This window comes from Dendropsophus ebraccatus, unplaced genomic scaffold (assembly GCF_027789765.1).
Source record: "Dendropsophus ebraccatus isolate aDenEbr1 unplaced genomic scaffold, aDenEbr1.pat pat_scaffold_628_ctg1, whole genome shotgun sequence".
In the NCBI taxonomy this organism is placed as follows: domain Eukaryota; kingdom Metazoa; phylum Chordata; class Amphibia; order Anura; family Hylidae; genus Dendropsophus; species Dendropsophus ebraccatus.
In genome coordinates, this window is record NW_027210227.1 from 61,826 (window position 1) to 83,443 (window position 21,618).

At 42.6% G+C, this 21,618-nt stretch overlaps 1 long non-coding RNA gene across 1 annotated transcript; it reads left to right on the forward strand.

The window, feature by feature from the left end:
* Positions 1 to 19,725: 19,725 nt before the first annotated feature.
* LOC138778110 (uncharacterized) lies at positions 19,726 to 21,223 on the forward strand. The gene is made up of 3 exons (XR_011360885.1): positions 19,726 to 19,984; positions 20,487 to 20,580; positions 21,148 to 21,223. It is a non-coding gene; the product is annotated as an uncharacterized lncRNA (long non-coding RNA).
* Positions 21,224 to 21,618: the final 395 nt, after the last annotated feature.

A 21,618-nucleotide genomic window follows, 5' to 3' on the forward strand; every position in this document is an offset into this window, starting at 1 on the left:
GGAGAAGACCTGACAGGTAATGTATGCTGTCCTTGCAGCCCTCGCTCAACGATCATCGGGCCGTGGAATAGGCCCAGTAAACGAGCGGCGATCTAGCAGATCGCCGCTCGTTTACAACGTTGATCGGGCCCTCCTCGGCCCGTGGAATAGGACCCTAAAAGGAGAAGTCTAGTCTGTGGCCCCGCGGCGCTGCCTCCCTTTCCTGAACACCACCATCTCCACTGTGTCATGACATACCCTGAAGCTGGGACAAAATGTTATCCGTCGGGGTCTGGGAGCCCTGTGACATGCTGATGCATGGGCACAGGGACTGTAGTTTTACATTTTTCTGGACTTCTTCTTTAAACCGGGCATTCATGAGGCGGCAGCGGGCGATATGGTGGACCGAGGGCTAAAATACCCTCATTAGTATATCAGTAAAACGTAAGATTTCACAAAAATGTCAAAACAGATGAAAAACATGACAGTTACAAAACATGACACAAAACCATAACCATTTTCATAAGAGTGTGGCAATATGATATTGCCATCCATCCCCTCTATCTTATGTTGCTAAGCATATTTGGGCCACTGCTTCGAAAGGAATAATTTATTATTAATTTTAAAATAATTTATTATTCAAACAGAAATAGTCACAGAAAATTCATTTATTTTGCTTTCAAGAAATATGAACATCAGTCTGTGATTCTAAACACAACATTCTTCTTTCTTTGTGATTTTTTTTCTATTGTTATCGGCTTATGACGTTTGGTAAATGTTTGAAATATTTATAATATTTTACTCTGAAAACAGATTAATATAACATTGACGTTACTATATATTTATTTTCAGCTTTCAATGTTTGTAAAGCAATAAACCTGTCATTATAAATCATAGTCTGAAAGCATTTTCACATCTATGCTAAGGCTGGGTTCACACTACCTATATTTCAGTCAGTATTGTGGTCCTTATATTGCAACCAAAACCAGGAGTGGATTAAAAACACAGAAAGGCTCTGTTCACACAATGTTGAAATTGAGTGGATGGCCGCCATATAACAGTAAATAATGGCCATTATTTCAATATAACAGCCGTTGTTTTAAAATAACAGCAAATATTTGCCATTAAATGGCGGCCATCCACTCAACTTCAACATTGTGTGAACAGAGCCTTTCTGTGTTTTTAATCCACTCCTGGTTTTGGTTGCAATATGAGGACCACAATACTGACTGAAATACACGTAGTGTGAACCCAGCCTCACAGTAATTGTTTAAATTTAAAGGCCCCGTTCACACTGAGCAAGAACGTCGGAATTCCACTGTGCTCAGTGTCTCACTGTGAGTGAAGGAGAGGGCACGCGCGCGTCTGCTTCCTCCCCTCTCCGCCCAAAGAAGTGATGTCATTTCTTTGAGCGGAGAGCGGTGGTAGCGGAGGAGTGCGTGCCCTCTCCTTCACTCACAGTGAGACACTGAGCACGGTGGAATTCCGACGTTCTTGCTCAGTGTGAACGGGGCCAAATAGTATCACACATTAAGTGGAGAATTCATTAAAGGGAACCAATCAGCACATTTGTGCTGATTGGGTTTCCAGAATGGCTGTATGCACCTCGCAGCCGGGTCTCCTATGGTTTTGGGTGTTCTGGGCTCCACAGGCTTCATGTTGGGTAAAATGCTTTTTAATCCCGCACGCGAGGCAGGAGGAGCCATGAACTAGTCATCTGGGATGTGCCTAGTCACAGCTCTCTGTCCAGTCAGCGCACTCTGCAGGGTGATTGATTAATGTACACCATATGGAATACATTTTTCGGGGTGATTCTATATAAAGAAAACCTATTATCACTTTAATGCTGCCCAAACTCCATCAGGCAGTCTATGGTGTCTTTTGCCTGCCATGCAAACTTTAAATGATAGATATATGCCTATTTCCAGAAATACCTAAGTATATTCTAATGTATACTGCATGAGACCAAAAGGACACACTTCTAACCTCTGTCAGGTGAAGTAAGGCCAATGGATATGTTTACTAGGAGTCAAGTTAAAGTGTAACTGTCATTTAAATGTCACTTTTCGCGAAGATTCGAGGTATTGGTCACCTTAAATCTTTGTGTAAACTATCATATCGTTGTTATAAGCAGAGAGTACTAAGCAGAGAGTTTGTGTAACATTTGCTCAGGTACCCGGATTTTGGTTTCCTAGTTTATTTTGGCACTGCTTTCTGGTTATGTGGTTGTTCTTTAACCCTTAGAGGACCGGGCAATTTCAATTTTTGCGTTTTCGTTTTTTCCTCCTTGTGCTTAAAAGGCCATAGCACTTGCAAGCCCTTATTTTTTGCGCCACTAATTGTATTTTGCAATGACAGGCTGAATTTTTTCATAAAGTACACTGCGAAACCAGAAAAAAATTCAAAGTGTGGTGAAATTGAAAAAAAAAAAGCATTTCTTTTATTTGTTTTTTTTCCCGCTTTTACGCCGTTCGCCCTGGGGTAAAACTGACTTGTTATATATGTTCCCCAAGTCGTTACAATTACAATGATATATAACATATGTATAGAAATATTTATGTAACAAATATATGTTCCTTAAAATGGCTCCATTCCCATACTTCTAGCGCTTTTATCCTTTGGTCTATGAGGCTGTGTGAGGTGTCATTTTTTGCACCATGACGTGTTCTTTCTATCGGCACCTTGATTGCGCATATGCGACTTTTTGATCGCTTTTTATTACAATTTTTCTGGATTTGATGCGACCAAAAATGCGCAATTTTGCAGTTTGGGATTTTTTTGCGGTTCCGTAATTTTTTTTGCGCCATGACGTGTTCTTTCTATCGGCACCTTGATTGCGCATATGCGACTTTTTGATCGCTTTTTATTACAATTTTTCTGGATTTGATGCGACCAAAAATGCGCAATTTTGCAGTTTGGGATTTTTTTTGCGGTTACGTAATTTTTTTTGCGCCATGACGTGTTCTTTCTATCGGCACCTTGATTGCGCATATGCGACTTTTTGATCGCTTTTTATTACAATTTTTCTGGATTTGATGCGACCAAAAATGCGCAATTTTGCAGTTTGGGATTTTTTTGCGGTTACGCCATTTACCGTGCGAGATCGTGAATGTGATAAGTTAATAGTTCAGGCGATTATGCACGCGACGATACCAAACATGTTTATTTATTTATTTTTATTTATAACATAGGAAAAGGGGGGTGATTCTGACTTTTATTAGGGGAGGGGCTTTTTATTAATAATAACACTTTTATTGATTGCTTCCGGCTGCTGCAGCCGGAAGCAATGGAGTGCCGAGCTGGGATCAGCGCCATTACGGCGCTGACCCCGGACGGGGTAAGATGTGTGGATCATCCCGGAGGAGCGATCCTCCCCACTAGACACCAGGGAATTGCTGCAGGAAGTAATCGGTTGCAGCTGTCAACTTTGACAGCTGCATCCGATTACTTTATTAGCGGGCATGGCGATCGGATCGTGCCCGCTAATAGCCGCGGTCCCAGGCTACGAGCGGCACCCGGGACCGCGGTGGTTCAACCCCGCTCTGGACGCGTGGAGGCGGCCCTGGACCTACGGGTATGTCCAGAGTCGCCTGGGGGTTAAAGGGGTTGTCCAGCGAAAGTCTTTTTTATTTCAAATCAACTGGTGTGAGAAAATTATATAGATTTGTAATTTACTTTTATTACTGTCCTGCAGGAAATGTTGTTTTATTTTCTTTTTTTTATAACTGTAATTTTTATTAGAATTTTTTGTTTTACACAAGGAGAACAAGCATAAAGCATCATTATGCAAACAGAGTCACAGGTAGGGCTGACATATCAAATCATGAGCAAAGATAAGAGTGTAAGGGTATTGTCCAAAACAAATCTCATGCAGAATCTCTGCCCAGATCAAGTATGACAACGAAGAGAAAGGAAAAACTATCATATAGAGCCGTGACTATGTTTTCCAGAAACAAACAGAAAACCAGTAAAACTCATAGAATGTTGAAGACAAACAAAACAACACAGAGGGAGGACAATTGACACAATTGAGGGGGGGGGGATATGGGAAAAGGGGATGCTAGGACCAGTAACTCACGGGGCACTAAGGGGTGTCATAAGCATCCCATGGGGACCAAACAGAACATCAACACTTCAAAGTGCGACTCCTGGTACGTCGTGCATATGGAAGATTTTGCAGCCCTTTCCCAGATGATGCTCCAACACTCTGGTGGAAGCTCCCTACCTATGTTAGCCTCCCATTTACTCATATAAGTGTGTTTGGTCTGTTAACCATTTATTGGTGACAGTAAAATGCGTAAATGGTGACAGTAAAATGCGGTAGATGTCCGAAATGAGCCCTGCAGTAGACGTACCCATCCCAGCTAGTTGTTCAAATGCAGAAGGCTTGGAAACAGTATTCGAGCCCAGACAAGACAACATAAAGTGACGCAATTGTAAGTAGGTAAAATGCTCCGACCTTGGAAGTTCCGCTCGATTCATGAGCCTGTCCCATTAGAGAAGGTTTTGAGTTAGCGGGTCAACCACATCCGCAAACTGAAACAATTTCTTGGAACCCCACATACGCACCGTTTGCGATTGCAAGCCAGGGGAGAAATCAGGATAGAGGAGGAAGGAGTTAAGAGGAGAGGCAGAAGAGATCAGCCCAAATCTATTAGCACAGGAGGACCAAATCTGGAGGGTAAAACAAATAGGGCCTAGAAGGTTTAGATGCGAAATGTTTTATTTTCAGTCTGACACAGTGCTCTCTGCTGACATCTCTGGCCGAGACAGGAACTGTCCAGAGCAGTAGAGGTTTTCTATGGGGAATCATAGAAAACCGAAACAAAGTCCCTCTTTGGCATGGGCTTCAAATTTAAAAGTATTTTTTAGGACAATAACTGCATCACCTGCCAAACAGACCCCAGGACAGATCTTGGATTAAAAGCAGCTATCCGAAGGTACAAGTGGTTTGGGGGGGGGGGGGGGGGGGGGGGGGGGGGGGGGGTCAGATTGTGGGTACCGAGTCGCTTTAAATATTTTGACCAAAATGTTGCATAACTTTGAGCGCCATGCTTAGTTTTGCTGTTGTAATTAGTTTTTACTTTGGATTGTTTCTAATCAGGATATATAAAGCAATACTCTCTGCTCGTACATCCAGTTACATTAGCTATCCAGAACAATATATAGCATAGATAATTATGGTAGGAATTGTTGCCTGGCAAAATATGCATGCTTTAAAAAATGGCACAAATATTTACTCTAGTTAGAAAGATTTAAATCAGAGTTTAAAAATTGTGTACGTAAATTTAAATGACTATAAACTAGGTGTGACTACAAATTTATATTATAGAAAGTGGAAGAGGGTTGTCTTGTAGTCTTATATTTAAGCTATGAATTCCACAGCTCCCTTAAGCATACAAATTAAACGTCTGTTTACAGTCCTTCCATATGGGGAATCGCAGAAATGCCTCACAATTAATCACAAAGGCTCTACAAATATGCCACGTTAAGGATCTTTACAGCATGAATACACATTAGGGACTATGCAGTTTTCATACTTTGTCCCTAACCGAGCCATTTGTCCAATTAATGGTCTCTCCACTGTGTCACAGGACAAGACATGTGTCTTTTAACACCATAAACTAACGGCACAATTCCCCCAGAGAACACAAGTAGAAAAGCAAGTCAATACACCAATGAACTGTACTGCACACTATAAATCTTACCAGAATATCATTTTACTAATAAGTTGATTACAGCACTAACACACAATGTATTATAAACTCAAAGGCAAATTGGAGTATCAATAATTATGCAGATTATATCATGTTATACAGCAAACAAATAAAATAAATAAATACACTACCGTTCAAAAGTTTGGGGTCACCCAATTTTGTGTTTTCCATGAAAAGTCACACTTATTCACCACCATTCGTTGTGAAATGAATAGAAAATAGAGTCAAGACATTGACAAGGTTAGAAATAATGATTTGTATTTGAAATAACATTGTTTTTACATCAAACTTTGCTGTCGTCAAAAAATCCACCTTTTGCAGCAATTACAGCATTGCACACCTTTGGCATTATAGCTATTAATTTGTTGAGGTAAGCTGGAGAAATTGCACCCCACGCTTCTAGAAGCAGTTCACACAAGTTGGATTGGTTGGATGGGCACTTCTGGCGTACCATACGGTCAAGCTGCTCCAACAACAGCTCAATGGAGTTCAGATCTGGTGACTGCGCTGGCCACTCCATTACCGGTAGAATACCAGCTGCCTGCTTCTGCTGTAAATAGTTCTTCCACAATTTGGAGGTGTGTTTAGGGTCATTGTCCTGTCGTAGGATGAAATTGGCTCCAATCAAGCGCTGTCCACTGGGTATGTCATGGCCTTGCAAAATTGAGTGATAGCCTTTCTTATTCAGAATCCCTTTTACCCTGTACAAATCTCCCACCTTACCAGCACCAAAGCAACCCCAGACCATCATATTACCTCCACCATGCTTAACAGATGGCGTCAGGCATTCTTCCAGCATCTTTTCATTCTGCGTCTCACAAACGTTCTTCTTTGTGATCCAAACCCCTCAAACTTGGATTCATCCGTCCACAACACTTTTTTCCAGTCTTCCTCTGTCCAATGTCTGTGTTTTTTTGCCCATCTTAATCTTTTTCTTTTATTGGCCAGTCTCAGATATGGCTTTTTCTTTGCCATTCTGCCCTGAAGCCCAAAATCCCGCAGCCGCCTCTTCACTGTAGATGTTGACACTGGTGTTTTGTGGGTACTATTTAATGAAGATGCCAGTTGGGGACCTGTGAGGCGTCTGTTTCTCAAACTAGAGACTCTAATGTGCTTATCTTCTTGCTTAGTTGTGCAACGCGGCCTCCCACTTCTTTTTCTACTCTGGTTAGAGCCTGTTTGTGCTGTCCTCTGAAGGGAGTAGTACACACCGTTGTAGGAAATCTTCAATTTCTTAGCAATTTCTCGCATGGAATAGCCTTCATTTCTAAGAACAAGAATAGACTGTCGAGTTTCTGGCCATTTTGAGCGTTTAATTGACCCCACAAATGTGATGCTCCAGAAACACAATATGCTCAAAGGAAGGTCAGTTTTGTAGCTTCTGTAATGAGCTAGACTGTTTTCAGATGTGTGAACATGATTGCACAAGGGTTTTCTAATCATCAATTAGCCTTCTGAGCCAATGAGCAAACACATTGTACCATTAGAACACTGGAGTGATAGTTGCTGGAAATGGGCCTCTATATACCTATGTAGATATTGCACCAAAAACCAGACATTTGCAGGTAGAATAGTCATTTACCACATTAGCAATGTATAGAGTGTATTTCTTTAAAGTTAGGACTAGTTTAAAGTTATCTTCATTGAAAAGTACAGTGCTTTTCCTTCAAAAATAAGGACATTTCAATGTGACCCCAAACTTTTGAATGGTAGTGTATATGTTAAGGGTTTTTACAAAACCTGGTATAGAAACTCACAGCGAAAAAAGTCAAAAATACACATATTAACACAGAACAGGTATATTTAAAAAGGAACTGTGTTTAGCATAAAAAAAGAATAGAGTTTTATACTATTTTGTGGCCTTGGGTACCCTGATTCTACGACTGCTTTTGTTTTGTTGCTACATCTCCCTGCTACTGAGGAACTGAGATTCTACTATTTAGTTGATTATAATTATCTATACTTTCCCTTAAATAGTCAGCTAGGAGGGAACTTTATTGGCTCAACCTCATATTTACACCCCTTTAGCCTAAATTCCACACCTCTATTTGAATTACATTACAGGCCCATCTGATTGTTTAGGGAAAAGTGCAGATTAACCAAAGAATAAAATCTAAAAAATGGCCAACAAAACAGATCAGAAAAAGCATGATATAACAATGTTGGGAGTCAGGGCACCTAAGACTCCATAAAAAGTGTTGCTTTTCTACTGACCACAGGTCTTCATTACAGAAAAAACTAACAGCATGTAAGAAGACTCCAACCTGCAGGAGATTTGGTGGACCGAGGGCTAAAGTACTACCCTAAGAGCACCAATAACCCTCATTAGCTTATCAATAAAACATAAGACTTCACAAAAATGTCCCAAAAGCTAAAAAACATAACAGAAGGTTAAGTTCCTCTAACATCTATATAAAACTATTCTGAAATCTTGCAATTTTCATTGTGATTACTAAGCCTTAAACTAGGCTAAAACTTCCTATTCTCTACAGATAATTTTCCAGCAGTGTCGTTCTTATCAACACAGACAGGGTTACAGTGAAGGGTGAAAACGCAATAGCTGAAGTTCACAGTTCAGCCTCCCCCCCCCCCAGCCCGTGCAATAACATCTCCATAAGTTGCAGAGTATGCCTATAAAATGCTCAAATGCGCCCATTATTGTGAACAGGATCTAGGCAAGTCTATTGTGCCAATGTTTATGAAGCTTGCTGTAAAGCAAATCTCTAAATGCTGTTAAAAAAGCTCAGGTAAGATGACTTTCCCCATGATAATCTATAATAATCTAACCTGTACATTAAACTGTAAAAAAAATAATTAATGTCAAAACAACTTTATTGATATATCAGTACATAAAATTGCAAAAGGAGGAAAATTACAAAAAATTAACACAGAAAAATGTACCAGTCATAGGTATGACAGTGTAAATAAACCTGCCTGTATATCTGAACGTGTCCAGGGGGCAACACTGAAAAGCCAAAAGCTAGAGGGTGAATAATAGTAACACCAGAGTAAAATGTGTCTCTGCACAAACTGGGCATTTATAATGTGGCCATCTAAATGATAAATGTTACTGCAAAATCTCTTAATGGAATATTACAGGCCAACTATTAAAAATATTGCAAAGAAATTACACAGAATAAAGCATGGTAAAACAGTAGTGCATATACAGACCAAGTTAAAGGGGTAGTGCAGTGTTTAACTTTTATTCACTAAATAACACACATTACAAAGTTGTATAACTTTGTAATGTGTGTTATTTAAGTGAATGGCCCCCTTCCCCGTGTTCCTCCCACCCCTGAAGTGTTGGTGCATTATACTTACGTGTTCGATATCGACCCCGGCCGAACCGCTCTAGCCGCCCCTTATGCCGGCCCCCCTCTGCCGCATCATCAGCTGCTCAGCCGCGATGGGCCTCCCGAAGATGACGTCGTCGACACAAGATGGTGGCTGGGGTCGATAGCGAACACGAAATTATAATGCACCAACACTTCCGGGGTGGGGAGAACACGGGGAAGGGGGCCATTCACTTAAATAACACACATTACAAAGTAATACTTTGCAATTTGTGTTATTTAGTGAATAAAAGTTAAATGCCGCACTACCCCTTTAAACACTAGGGGCTCAATGTACATTTTGCAGTCATGCTTTTTCTGGGACAAAAAAAAATATTAACTACATGCTATGAAGGGGTTATTTAAATAAATGTGTATTTACTGTTTACCTAAATAGTATACACAAATTTGCAGCTAGTGATTGTGTGATGCATGTTATACAACAATAATGCTATATGTCAGTCATAGTGGATATAGTGAAACTGTTAAGGCTCAGTAGTGCAACATAAAAGAACATTTTAGGACTGTTTTCAACATACTATACAATATGAGCAAAGTGAACCCAGCTTTGTTCATACACACTGGTCCATGTCTCTTTTGATGCTTTTCTATTTAAGTTATAGTAACAGACTGTTGCTTATCTAAGCATGTGTAGAATGAAAAACAAAGCTTACTCTGATGACTTCTGAAATAGGATTGCATCCCCCATGATAACTCCTTGCCTTGCTATTACTTCTCATTATACGTCGTTTTTTTTGGCAGATTGTGCTAAATTGCCAAATTACTAGTCAACAATTCTTACCAGCACCTCACAATATAAAGACTCCAGCAAATGAATCACATAGCATCTGAATGGCATAACTGAAATGCCATTGGCAATACAGCTGCTGTGATACTTTAAATCTACTCTGTTTGTTATGAACAGCACATTCAAAGCATGCAAGAGCCCAAGGAGAAAGTGAATTAATGTTATTCGCTAGCTGATCATATAGTAAACCCTTTGAACATAGAAAGTAACATTTATAGAATTTGTATCATATTACATACTATGTAAAAAAAGTAAAAAAAAAAAGCAGGAAAGTAGAATTATATTACCATCATAAACAGCCACACAATCATGATAAATCCCATAAAGCTATGTTTACAATGTATCTAATATTAAATATCAAAAAGTCATGTTTTCGAAATGCTACAAAAACTACATAAAAGCTACATGTTTTTCCATTAAAAAACATGCCCCCATGTAAAAGCTAAGGCTGTATTACACAACACAATAATGAGGGGAAAACGAACGCTGACCTAAAAGGTCGGTGTCTGTGCTATTACACAAATCACAGCAATCACTGAGTTCAAGGAGATCAGTGGAAAAAAAAATCCAGTGTTCATAAAGAGTCTGCATTGATACATTGCCCCCTATAAAATTTGAATATGCAAAAAAGGGGTATGTGGAGCTATTACATGCAGTAAGCAGTGGGAGGGACGGCCCAGACGATTCTTAGATCGCTCTGGATGCCCATTGAAGTCAGGGGTGGTCTGCTGACGCCACTCCTATTACATGAAGCAATTACCAGCAGACCGCCGCTTACATGATTGTGATTTTTCAACATGTTGAAAGACCACATTGAGCCAACAACTTTTTTTCTCTTTTTTTCATTCTATCATTATCTGTATTTTATTAGAATCCTAAAATCTTGCAGTTTACACTCTGGCCATTAAACTATTTCAAGAAGAAGTAATCAACTGTATTCAAGACAAGTTCTTGAATTTGCTCTTTAGGCCAAACCGTTTTATTACAGAAAACAGAGATAATTCCAACACATGAGAATTTGCATTAAACACATAGTAACTTGAGTCAGTTTATCCAATTGTTAGAATACACTCACATGATATACAGCCATGATCTGTTTAATGGCTGCGGCCATTAAGCAGATTATACACTCGGTCCTGCATCAGATTGGCACCGCTTCCCTTTATCTTTCACATGCTCTTCTATGTACACCTTGTTGATAAAGTTCTGAGGACCAAAACGTCCTGTGGTAGTATACTACAAATTACTTAAACTCAAGTTACTATGTGTTTACTGCCATTCTTATGTGTTTGAATTATCTGTTTTCTGCAACAAATCTGTATGGCCTAAAGAGCAAATTCAAGAACTTGTCTTGAGTGCAGTCGATTACCTCTACTTGAATGATAAATTACTTCAACTTGCACCACTAAAAGGGAGTGCGCAACCATAATCACCTAATATTTAGAGATTTTCAACAGTTTCATCATTATTGTCATGGGCAGGATAGCAGTGAAAGGTGACACCAGTACATAGCTAAAACAATACCAGGTCACTTACAATATGTAATAGTCACAGCTCACCTGGTCTCCCCCCTTTCTACAGGATTACCACTACCCAGGTCACAAAGCATGCCTAAAAACGTTGCTAAAGTCAACAAGTTCCATGCAGTTGGTTTCTTATGTCCATGTAGCTGCTGTAAAGCATATCTCTAAATGTTTATAAGAGAGCAGAGCAGAAGCTTAGGCAATACGCCTGTCCTCTTCATGTATGTGAATTATTTGCAAAAGATGAACATACTAATACAATTTTGCAAGATTACGGTGTGTATACATTTAATATACCCCCATGGAGTACCATAAAATCTTGTGTACATGTGATTTCAGTAAAATTACAATTACAAATATTATAACAATTACATTTTTTAATTGCATCTATGATCTATAAATAACAAAAAGATATGTATTCAACCAAATAACATACACCTAAGAGCAGCGTTTCTCAACTCTAGTCCTCGAGACCCACCAATAGGTAATGGTTTGAGGATTTCCTTAGTATTTCACAGGTGATATAATTATGAGGTATATATGCATCAGGTATTATCAAAGGTGTTCATTGTAAGGGATATCCTCAATACATGACCTGTTGGGTGGTCTTGAGGACTGGAGTTAAAAAATACTGCCTTGGTTTATATAATGTTTGTGAGGTGCGGTGGTAAAAGTGTTTTATGAGTAGACAAAAGGCACTATGGCCTATATGCAAAAAGGAAACTGCGAAGCATCGCAAAGTGAGAGGTCAGGTACAAAGGTGTGCGAGGGTGAACGGACATACTACAGTGAAGCAGTTCACAGTCTAAATGAACCAGGGGGGATACCAAAGGTTTGTCTAAAACAAGAGTTCACTGAATCCTACTGCATATGGGGCTCTGAAGCAGAGAGATGATCACTGCACCAATGAAGTTGTATCAGCAAAAAAGGCTTACATTTTGCCAGCAGTATCAGAATTAGACTTTGCCTGAATTGCAAAGGGTTGCCTTCTTTGCGGAGTCATGTTGCCATACCAGGCAAGCAAAACCTGAGAACAAACTCCCCACAATCATTGCTTGAAGAACACAAGCTGATGGTTTGTTGCATCCTCTGGGCCCACTCATTCATGTGGAAGCCACTACAAACTGATTTGGGATCATATCCCTCCATACATGCTCATTGTCTTCCCTAAAATGGATGGAATCTTCCAGCTAGAAGTGTTTGGCATTATTTGGAAGGGCATGACCAAATCAACTACCTACTACCAAAGTACTACTAATAATGTTTATTTATATAGCACCAACAAAGTCTGCAGCACAATTCTAAGGGTACATATACAAAGTATCTGACACTAGTTACTTACTAATTATTCAAACAAGAGTGATGGCTCTGCTTGTAAGAGCTTAAAATCTGCCCTGCCCCCTAGTTCTCCAGACTTGAATCTAAAGAAACTTTGGGGCCATGTTGGTTGTTGTGCTTGCTCTCTGGATTCTCCCCCGCACACAGTCCAGCAGCTGTGGGATGCACTGCAGTTAGCATGGCTCTGGATACCAGTTACAACCTTATCAGGAGCCAATTGAGGCCACAGTCACACATCCATAGTGCTGTCTGCAGCCCAGACAGCATTAACGATGTGCACCTGTAGCTATCCTCATTAGCATTGACCGGCAGCTATGGACAGCATTATGGATGTTAACCTATAGCTGTCACCCTTAGGACACAGTGTGTATGGGGCCACAGAAATAAATAAGAACAGAATAAGCGGAAGTGTAAAGGGGGCCTTATTTCCAGACCTTGTAGCTGCTGTCCATGCTGCACATTACAGTTACTCTGGCTATTAGCTAGTAGTCATAATTATGTGACTCCACTGTGTGAGGGGCTACAACGTCATTTGGAGTGAGCTTAAATATTCCTGTAAATCTCATTCTATCATTTATGGCCATTCATTTTGTGAATCTTATTCTTGGTTATAAGAATAACAGTGTGTTGTATTGCGTCATAAACATAGCAGATTCAAATACACAACAGTTGCCAATGATGATGATTTATTCTAAAAATTACCAAACCACGCACCAAAATTTTTTACAAAGTAAGAGCTTACATCTATAATAACTGGAATGCATTCATGCAACACTATATTGATCTGATGTCAGCAGCTTTCAATGCCAGCATGGCCTGTATGAAAGGTGCACATGGCACTAAACAAAGTAGAAATGCAAAGCGCAATTATAAACAGAAATGCACTTGACTGCTAAAACTACTGCATCTTTGCTACATGATGGCAAATTATTTGGCTATGTTCCTATGTGTAGTACTGGTGGGTTGTAGAACCCTTTTATCAGTTTCTATAATAAGGAATAATTTGCAACAGAAAATATCATGGTAATAAAAAAGAAACATATTTGGTATCGCCGCGTGCATAATGGCCGAACTATTAAATTATTGGATTTTTGATCTTGCACAGTAAACGGCGTAAGCGCAAAAAAAAAATGCTTAAGTGCAAAAATGCTGATTTCACATCACATCTAGAAAAATTGTAACAAAAAGTAATCAAAAAGCTGCATATACAATAGTAAGCAAGGAATAGAAAGTAAAGATCATAGTGCAAATGATTACCGAATGCAGCCGTTCCCTGGTGTCTAGTGGGGAGGATCGCTCCTCCGGGAAGTTGTCCCGGAGGAGCGATCCACACATCTTACCCCTTCCGGGGTCAGCGCTGTAATGGCGCTGATCCCGGCTCGGCACTTGATTGCATATCTATGCAGCACAGATCTCAATGAGAGATCAGTGCACTTATACTAGAAGTATAAGGGGGCTTCTAGTATAAGTGTAAAAGTTAAAATAAAAGTGTTATCATTAGTATAAAGCCCCCTCCCCTAATAAGAGTCAGAATCACCGCCCTTTTACCATGTAATAAATAAAAATAAATAAACAAACATGTTTGGTATCGCCGCGTGCGTAATTGCCTGAACTATTAATTAATTACATTCCCGATCTCGCACGGTAAATGGCGCATTTTTGGTTGCATCAAATCCAGACACATCATGGCGCAAAAAATGACACCTAACACAGCCCCATAGACCAAAGGATAAAAGCGCTATAAGCCTGGGAATGGAGCGATTTTAAGGAACATTTATTTGTTAACGGTTTTAATTTTTTACAGGCCATCAGATACAATGAAAGTTATACATGTTACATATCGTTGTAATCGTAACGACTTGAGGAACATGCATAACAAGTCAGTTTTACCCCAGGGCGAACGGCGTAAAAAAGAAAACCGCCCAAATAAAAAAAATGCGTTTTTTTTTTCAATTTCACCACACATTGAATTTTTTTCTGGTTTCGCAGTGTACTTTATGAAGAAATACAGCCTCTCATTGCAAAGTACAATTAGTGACGCAAAAAATAAGGGCTCATGTGGGTTTCTAGGTGAAAAAATGCAAGTGCTATGGCCTTTTAAGCACAAGGAGGTAAAAAATTTTAATTGGCAGGGTCCTCTAAGGGTTAAGGGGACAGAGTCTGTCTATTGTTGTCTATGTCCACAAAGCCTACTGTAAAGAATGTCACTAATGCTATTAAGAACAGCTCAGGCAAGATGGCAGCCTTCATAACAACGTACAAAAAGTGAAATCTTTTTTTAGAAAATAGAAATAAATTAGAATTAAAGAACGCTATAACATAGGATGGCGTCTGCTCCGATCAGTGTGCAAAGTGTTGCTCAGTTTAGGCAACACTGGCAGGCTCTGTTCAGGAGTAAACAAAATCAGATGGTCTTCTGCATGATGGACACTAACAGATCCCCTAGGTAGACCCCATTGACTTTCCTTCCGTCATTTTGCAGGATCTCAACGGGACATTATATTGCAAGCTTTTCCCTTGTCCTGGTATTTAACCCCTTAGCGACCCATGACGTACCTGGTACGTCATGGTGCCGCGGGGGGTGTTCAGAGCGGGGTCCTGCCGGGACCCCGCTCTGAACGGCACCGATCCCGGCTGCAATCTGCAGCCGGGCAGTACCTCTATTAGCCGGCGCAGGTCCCTGCAGCAGGCCATAGCAATCTATGACCGATTACAATGATCTTTGCTGTGTATATACACAGCATTGATCTCTATGAGAGATCAGTGCTGTGTATATAACAAGTCCCCCAGGGGAACTTCTAGTTTATGTAAAAAAAAAAAAAGTAAAAAAGTGTTTTTATTAATAAAAAATCCCCTCCCCTAATAAAAGTCCAAATCACCCCCCTTTTCCCATTTTATAAATATAAATTATTAAATAAATAAATAAATAAACATATTTGGTATCGCCGTGCACGTAATCGCCCGAACTATTAATTAATCACATTCCTGATCTCGCACAGTAAACGCTAAAAAAATTCCAAAGTGCAAAATTGCGCATTTTTGGTCACATCAAATCCAGAAAAAATGTAATAAAAAGTGATCAAAAAGTCGTATATGCGCAATCAAGGTACCGATAGAAAGAACACATCATGGCGCAAAAAATGACACCTGACACAGCCCCATAGACCAAAGGATAAAAACGCTATAAGCCGGGGAATGGAGCGATTTTAAGGAACATATATTTGAATAACAATGGTTTGAATTTTTAAAAGCCATCAGATAATATAAAAGTTATACATGTTATATATCATTGTAATCGTAACGACTTGAGGAACATGCATAACAAGTCAGTTTTACCATAGGGCGAACAACGTAAATGCAAAACTCCCCGAAATCAAAACAAATTAGTTTTTTTTTTCAGTTTGACAGCGCAAATGATTTTTTTCCGGTTTCGATGCATATTTTATGGAAAAATAATGCCTGTCATTACAAAGTACAATTGGTTTCGCAAAAAATAAGCGCTCAAATAAGTCTCTAGGTGAAAAAATGCAAGCGCTATGGACTTTTAAACATAAAATGGAAAAAGCAAAAGCACAAAAACGTAAATTGGCTTTGACCTTAAGGGGTTAAATGAAACCTACGATGGAGGCCCCAAATGGATCTCTGACCCAAATGTGAACCTACCTTTATATGCAGCAAAAACACAATAGGGGGAGATTTATCAAACTGGTGTAAAGCAGAATTGTCTTAGTTGCCCCTAGCAACCAATCAGATTCCACCTTGCATTTCTGAAAGAATCTGTGTTGATTGTTTGCTAGGGGCAACTAAGACAATTCTACTTTATACCAATTTGATAAAAATCCCCCAATGAGCGCATTTATTTTCTCTTTGTAAAAAACCCCCACTGCATTCAGAGGTTACCTGGGAGCCAAAAGGGGAATACAAAACTACAAGTTTTACCTACTTTGTGGTTTTTATCCTCCATAGATTAAGAAAAACATCCAATAAAAAGCCCTGCATATGTAGAAAAGTGTTTATTTTTTGTGTGCCATTTTTCCCTCACATCCTTCAGTAGAAATTCTTGAATTGCTCCACAACATAATATTTTTTGATTCGCAAAATCACAAAAACTGCATCTTGTAGGAGAAAAATATCCCACTTTGGTTAATGTACATAGCCTTAAAGGGAATCTTTCAGCACCCTTGCCCTACTTGAGGAGCTGAGTGTACTGTAGTTGGCAGTAGGGCTGTGGAGTCAGTCGTACAGTCGGAGCTACCAACTTTTATTACCAACTTTTATTAATTTTCTTATGAATTTCATAAATGTTCCTAATCAATTTATTTTATGTTCAACGTAAGGACCTCATTTATAAAAACAGAAAAACAAATAAAGCACTGGCTCTAATAGATAAGGGGGGGTCGGGGAATTCACAGTGATTCAAAGAGTTTCCCTGCTGTCGGCATGATATTGATCCATCATGCTGGGCATTCAACGTCCGTGTTTCGTGAACAGAACACGAAACACGTGAATGCAACCTTAGGCTATGTTCACACTATGTATATTTCCGTAAAACTACGGTCGCTGTTTCCGATTGCAATCGCGGCTGAGCAGCTGATGACACGGCAGACGGGTCAGCATGAGGGAGGGCTGGAGCGGTTCGGCCAGCCTCCCGAAGATGACGTCGTCGACCCAAGATGGCGGACGTTGGTCGACAGCGATTGAGTAAGTATAATGCACCACACTTCCGGGGGGGGGGGGGGGACGCGGGGAAGGGGGCCATTCACTTAAATAACACACATTACAAAGTTATATAATTTTGTAATGTTTGTTATTTAGTGAATAAATGTTAAATGCCGCACAACCCCTTTAAAGGGTACCTATCATTTTGAGCGGGCGGTAGGTTACACCACAAAAATCCTTTCGTTGGGCTGTCTGTTCTGGCGCACACAGGGCACAGATCCAACTCAGCAATTGCTTGCACTGTACGTGTATGCAGCCAAAGGCCCAGGTGAGGTAGTGCAAAGGGGTAAGCATGTGCGAGGTACGGAAGAGGGGTAAGCATGTGCGAGGTAGGGCAGAGGGGTAAGCATGTGCGAGATAGGGCAGAGGGGTAAGCACGTGCGAGGTAGGGCAGAGGGGAAAGCACGTGCGAGGTAGGGCAGAGGGGTAAGCACGTGCGAGGTAGGGCAGAGGGGTAAGCACGTGCGAGGTAGGGCAGAGGGGTAAGCACGTGCGAGGTAGGGCAGAGGGGTAAGCACGTGCGAGGTAGGGCAGAGGGGTAAGCACGTGCGAGGTAGGGCAGAGGGGAAAGCACGTGCGAGGTAGGGCAGAGGGGAAAGCACGTGCGAGGTAGGGCAGAGGGGTAAGCACGTGCGAGGTAGGGCAGAGGGGTAAGCACGTGCGAGGTAGGGCAGAGGGGTAAGCACGTGCGAGGTAGGGCAGAGGGGTAAGCACGTGCGAGGTAGGGCAGAGGGGTAAGCACGTGCGAGGTAGGGCAGAGGGGTAAGCACGTGCGAGGTAGGGCAGAGGGGTAAGCACGTGCGAGGTAGGGCAGAGGGGTAAGCACGTGCGAGGTAGGGCAGAGGGGTAAGCACGTGCGAGGTAGGGCAGAGGGGTAAGCACGTGCGAGGTAGGGCAGAGGGGTAAGCACGTGCGAGGTAGGGCAGAGGGGTAAGCACGTGCGAGGTAGGGCAGAGGGGTAAGCACGTGCGAGGTAGGGCAGAGGGGTAAGCACGTGCGAGGTAGGGCAGAGGGGTAAGCACGTGCGAGGTAGGGCAGAGGGGTAAGCACGTGCGAGGTAGGGCAGAGGGGTAAGCACGTGCGAGGTAGGGCAGAGGGGTAAGCACGTGCGAGGTAGGGCAGAGGGGAAAGCACGTGCGAGGTAGGGCAGAGGGGTAAGCACGTGCGAGGTAGGGCAGAGGGGTAAGCATGTGCGAGGTACGACAGAAGGGAAAGCACGTGCGAGGTAGGGCAGAGGGGTAAGCACGTGCGAGGTACGGAAGAGGGGTAAGCACGTGCGAGGTAGGGCAGAGGGGTAAGCACGTGCGAGGTAGGGCAGAGGGGTAAGCACGTGCGAGGTAGGGCAGAGGGGTAAGCACGTGCGAGGTAGGGCAGAGGGGAAAGCACGTGCGAGGTAGGGCAGAGGGGTAAGCACGTGCGAGGTAGGGCAGAGGGGAAAGCACGTGCGAGGTAGGGCAGAGGGGTAAGCATGTGCGAGGTACGACAGAAGGGAAAGCACGTGTGAGGTAGGGCAGAACAGCAGCATTCCCTCGGTAGCACCTGGTAATAGGAGGCATGTGTTCTTAGAGCCACTGTGTGCCGGTCCTACACCGCCTCAGCGCCAGCTCCGGGCATCTGCACAGCGGAGCCTCAGCTGGCACGGGGCCACAGGGATCCTGGTCACGTGCCCCGGCAGCCGGGAGCGTGCGCAACTAGCACGTCCCCCGCCCGCCGGCTCTGCGCGGACTATACTTCACTAATAACATGTGGAGGAGCCCAGAGGAAACGAGTAAAATACGGATGAGATGAGCTTATAACCGCTCTGCGCCTTTAAAAGACATAGAAGGAGCAACAAACCCTCGTCCTACTACACTGACAGGGCTGAACGTGTGCGGTTGGGGGAGGGCTGTATCGGCGCTAATGAAGCCGAATGATGTTGTGACAGAACATTTATCAACCATTTCTGACAGCATCGATCCGACTCTGCCAAAGCCACATCTCCACCGCCCCCAAGGGCCGCGACTGGCGCAGCTGCTGTTGCCGTGACCGACCTCTTCAGAGGAGGACGCGCACCGCTCCAATTAGCGCCGGCAGCCGCGGTGAAGACAATCCCGTCCGGGCCCCGACGCTGCCGTGTCAGAGCCGAGCTGCGCCCTCACAGTCAGAACGTCCCTGGAGCATCCGCTCTGCTGTATCCCTCCGCCCACTCTTCTGGAGCCGGATCTCACTTCTCATTTACAGGGGCTGCATTTGGTCAGCTGAAGAGTTAACTAGAGGGAAGGAAAAAAAGTAGCGCCGGTCTGTGTTTCACTCTGCTCGGGCGGAGGGATATTCCTCTCGGAGCTAACGTGGTGCTGAGGCTCGACGAGCGAAAAAAATGTCTGCCTGAGGGAGACCCACAAGTTCCTATCGGGTGAAAACAAAACCTTTCGGTGCGGTGAAAGCCCATCAAACCCGTGGAAACCGGGTGCTCAGAAGACGCTGTGCTCGGGGGACGGATACCGGCTGCTGCCAGGAGCCCTGGAGGAAGGTGGACGGGGGCTCCCATAAACTTCAACCCAATTGTTGGATGTTCAGACGGAAAAAAAGGTGAATGTGGGTTGTGTGAGTACGGCTCTGGGGCAATAGTGGGGGTGCCCAGTGTCACTATAGGGGGCAGGGTAGTGTGGTCGGCTGGTGTGCTGGGGCTGCTCTCCCCCCATTGGGCTGTCCTGCCCCTGCTCCTGCCCTGGTGCAGCCCCCTTATGGGACAAGTAGTCCCTGTGGCCCTGACTACCCCGGGGGCCCTGTGCTGTGTGGCCCCCAGCATGCTGTGTGCTCCCAGGGCTCCTCCAAGTCTTCTCTCCAAGTTGCAGCCCTATTGTGTCAGGCAGCGGAGTGCCTCATTCCTCCTTATTGTCTCCCCCTCATCCCTCCTGTACTTCACCCTCTTAGGCCTGGGTAGCCCAAACTTATAAGGGGTGGCTACTTTATTCAGACAGTGTCAGTGTGGCTTCCCTGTGCCCCCTCCCTGTGCCCCGGTGTCAGATAGGCAGCAGTGTTGGAGGGTGCTGCATGCAGATGGTGAGTGTCTCTCTCTATCTCTCTCTAGGAGCTGATCTGAGTGGTCGGAGATGAATCCTCAGCAGCGGATGGCCGCTATAGGCACAGACAAGGAGCTGAGTGACCTCCTGGACTTCAGTGCGGTACGGTATCATTCAGGGTCTTACTCTACAATCTGGGGGCTGCTAAGACTGCCGGACGCCATCGCTTTGATGTCACGTCTAGACTCTTTAAGATGTAATCACTTAAAAAGACTACGGGGGTCAATTGGCTTATAACTCCGAGACTAGTCATTGACCCCAAAACCACCAATCCAATTATAGTCTCTTAAAACCCTATTAGGTCTCCTTTTTCTTCACCAAAAAGCCCAAACTGTAAGAGATTATTTATAAGTAGGTGGACAGAAAGCTTAGCCCACACTTGTTGCCTTCTGTAAGGTTTCTCTCCAGATCTGTCTTTCTTGCCGTGTAAAGTTAGCTACGGCCGCTTTCTGAGTATTTTTGGCCATGTAGTATTTTCTTATGACACTATAATAGATGGAATATTTTTCCATACATTGTTATTGCTGTGCATATTCTTAGTGGTAGTATTGATGCTGTACGTACATGAGCCTTCGAAATCAACAGGCAGTTACTTTTATTACATGTAGTGTGCTGCTAGGCATGCTTTACAACAATGCACTTATAGCAAAATCCTATTCTGTTTTGCAGATGTTTTCTCCACCTGTTAATAGTGGGAAAACCAGACCAACTACACTAGGAAGTAGTCAATTCAGTGGATCAGGTAAAAATCACATCTACTAGCGTTGAGTATATCAATAATTGCTAGTTGTGAATTGTGGTTTATAATACTTTGACATCTGTAATATTTACTTACACATCATCCCCCCTCCCTTTTCCCCTCTTAGTCATGCACATTGTGCATGGAATAGGTGTAAATAAATGCTTCTGCCATCTTCTGGTATGTGACTATGTATGCTTTTGCTTTGCCCATTGATTTTATCACTGTAATATTTCTGCATGTATTATGAGGTCATGTCTGATCTGTACAGATTTCCCAGTATTTTAAACCTTTATTTTGTTTTGAAATCTCTCACTGTCCCCAAATGATCTTCATGCTAATACCTAGGTATTCCGAACACTGTGATGTGTTTGCGTGTAGATATTCTGCTATACCTGGGT